Genomic DNA, 3,140 nt, shown 5'->3' on the forward strand with positions numbered 1-3,140 from the left:
TGATGCCATCTATTTTGTGAAGTGCACCAGTCCCTCTTGCAGCTCAATTTCGAGTCTCATAGCAAAGGGTCTGAATACTTATGTAAATACGTTATTTATGTTTTTTATTCGTCATTATGGGGTATTGTGTGTAGATTGATGAGGATTAAAAAAAAAAATTGGGGGGGGGAATTAGGCTGTAACGTAACAAAATGTGAAAAAAGTCAAGGGGTCTGAATACTTTCCGAATGCACTGTTTATGTAACTGGCATAATAATGGAAACACTTGAGTAAATGAGGGATACAAAGTATATTGAAATCAGGTGCTTTCACACAAGTGTGGTTCCTGAGTTAATTAAGCAATTAAAACATCCCATCATGCTTAGGGTCATGTATAAAAACGCTGGGCAGGCCATTATTTTGGCTACCATGGCTGTGCCCCCATAGGATGACAATGCCCCCATCCACAGGGCACGAGTGGTCACTGAATGGTTTGATGAGCATGAAAACTATTGAAAACCATATGCCAAGGCCGTTTCAGTCACTAGATCTCAACCCAATTGAACACTTATGGGAGATTCTGGAGCGTTTTCCACCACCATCAACAAAACACCAAATGATGGAATTTCACGTGGAAAAATGGTGTTGCATCCCTCCAATAGAGTTCCAAGACACTTCATGTTGGTGTTTCCTTTATTTTGGTAGTTACCTGAATGTTCATGTTCATTTTGTTTAATACCAAAGACGGAATACATTTGTTTTCTTGAATACATTTGTTTTCTTGAATACATTTGTTTTCTTGAATACATTTGTTTTCTTGAATACATTTGTGGGTTCACTGGGGTTGTACTGACAACATCCATTGCTACATCCATTTTCGGACTTATGAATTAATGACATGTACCTATTCATTCTTGAAGAATATTACTTACACATTTCTCTTGAGCTTAGTTCAACTATCGTTGAACACAAAATATAAGCTTCTTTTACTCCAATGTTTGTAAACAAAGTCAATTTAGACATATCATTTTATATATCTGCGGTGGCAGAGCTGATGAGAGGCATCAGGACACAGATGGAGGCCCTGATCACTGGGCTGCCCCCCCGGGAGATCAGCGCCATGTCTCTGGGACTGGCTCACAGTTTGTCCCGTTACAAGCTGAAGTTCAGCCCTGACAAAGTGGATACCATGATAGTTCAAGCTATCTCTCTGCTGGATGACCTGGACAAGGAGCTCAACAACTACATCATGCGCTGTAGAGAGTGGTACGGCTGGCACTTCCCCGAGGTGGGGAAGATCATCACTGACAACCTGGCCTACTGCAAGAGTGTCCGCAAGATAGGGGCTCGTACCAACGTGGCAACCACTGACCTGTCTGAACATCTCCCCGAGGAGGTGGAGGCAGAGGTCAAACTGGCCGCAGAGATCTCCATGGGAACGGAGGTGTCCGAGGAGGACATCGGCAACATCATGCACCTGTGTGACCAGGTGATAGATATTACGGAGTACCGCACCCAGCTGTACGACTATCTGAAGAACAGGATGATGGCTATCGCTCCCAACCTGACTGTCATGGTGGGGGAACTGGTGGGGGCACGGCTCATCTCGCATGCCGGGTCCCTGTTGAACCTGGCCAAGCACCCGGCCTCCACAGTCCAGATCCTGGGAGCAGAGAAGGCCCTGTTCAGAGCCCTGAAGACGCGCAGAGACACGCCCAAATATGGGCTCATCTACCACGCCTCTCTGGTGGGACAGACCTCGGCCAAGAACAAGGGCAAGATCTCCAGGATGCTGGCAGCCAAAGCATCTCTGGCGATCCGCTACGATGCCCTGGGAGAGGACACGAACGCTGAGATGGGAGTTGAGAACCGCGCCAAGCTGGAGGCCAGGCTACGCCACCTAGAGGAGAAGGGAATCAGAAGAATCAGTGGAACAGGCAAAGCCATGGCGAAGTCTGACAAATACATTTAACATTACATTTAAGTCATTTAGCAGACGCTCTTATCCAGAGCGACTTACAAATTGGTGCATTCACCTTATGATATCCAGTGGAACAACCACTTTACAATAGTGCATCTAACTCTTTTAAGGGGGGGGGGGGGTTAGAAGGATTACTTTATCCTATCCTAGGTATTCCTTAAAGAGGTGGGGTTTCAGGTGTCTCCGGAAGGTGGTGATTGACTCCGCTGACCTGGCGTCGTGAGGGAGTTTGTTCCACCATTGGGGTGCCAGAGCAGCGAACAGTTTTGACTGGGCTGAGCGGGAACTGTACTTCCTCAGAGGTAGGGAGGCGAGCAGGCCAGAGGTGGATGAACGCAGTGCCCTTGTTTGGGTGTAGGGCCTGATCAGAGCCTGAAGGTACGGAGGTGCCGTTCCCCTCACAGCTCCGTAGGCAAGCACCATGGTCTTGTAGCGGATGCGAGCTTCAACTGGAAGCCAGTGGAGAGAGCGGAGGAGCGGGGTGACGTGAGAATACCAACACAAGAGTGACGTGAAGGTGTACGACCCCTCCGGAGACTCCACCCTCCCCTCCGTTTCCAAGAAGAGGAAGTTTGAGGAGGTGGAGGAAGAGGTGGCCACACCGGTGACAGTCAAACCCAAGAAACCCAAAAAAGAACCGGTGGAAGAACCAGAGGCGTCAACGGCAGCAGGAGAAACTCCCAAGAAGAAGAAAAAGAAGTCCAAGAAAGCCGAGGCGATGGACGTAGAGGAAGAGGAGGCGCCCGTCTCTCCCACAGAGGAATCGTCAAAGAAGAAGAAGAAGAAGAAAAAGGTGAAGGAGGAAGAGGGAGAATAATCTGGTCGGGGAGAAACTGTATTATATTAGGACTTTTAGTCGCTCTCTTGTAAGTCGCTCTGGATAAGAGCGTCTGCTAAATGACTTAAATGTAAATGTAAATATGATGTCATGGATAGTCAGTACTTACATCCATAGCTCTGTCTTTAATGAAACAGGGGCGGTGTTTCAACTGCTGATTGCCGCTTTAAAGACTACTACAGTACCTTTATGAATAGTCTGATTCTGATTCTCAGAAAAGTTGAATACATGCATGAAGTTAATCCTCACCTGTTTTCATTTAAATCAATATTGCAGTGTGAAGTGAACACACTATTGACAGAACAAATTAAATACTGTATGCAGACCTTTTATTGTAAGAAA

General features: G+C 46.8%; 1 pseudogene; it reads left to right on the top strand.

Annotated features, from left to right (window-relative positions):
* Positions 1 to 973: 973 nt before the first annotated feature.
* On the top strand, positions 974 to 2,824 carry LOC139544631 (nucleolar protein 58 pseudogene; annotated as a pseudogene).
* Positions 2,825 to 3,140: the final 316 nt, after the last annotated feature.

The sequence above is a fragment of the Salvelinus alpinus genome, chromosome 18 (assembly GCF_045679555.1).
Source record: "Salvelinus alpinus chromosome 18, SLU_Salpinus.1, whole genome shotgun sequence".
Classification (NCBI taxonomy): domain Eukaryota; kingdom Metazoa; phylum Chordata; class Actinopteri; order Salmoniformes; family Salmonidae; genus Salvelinus; species Salvelinus alpinus.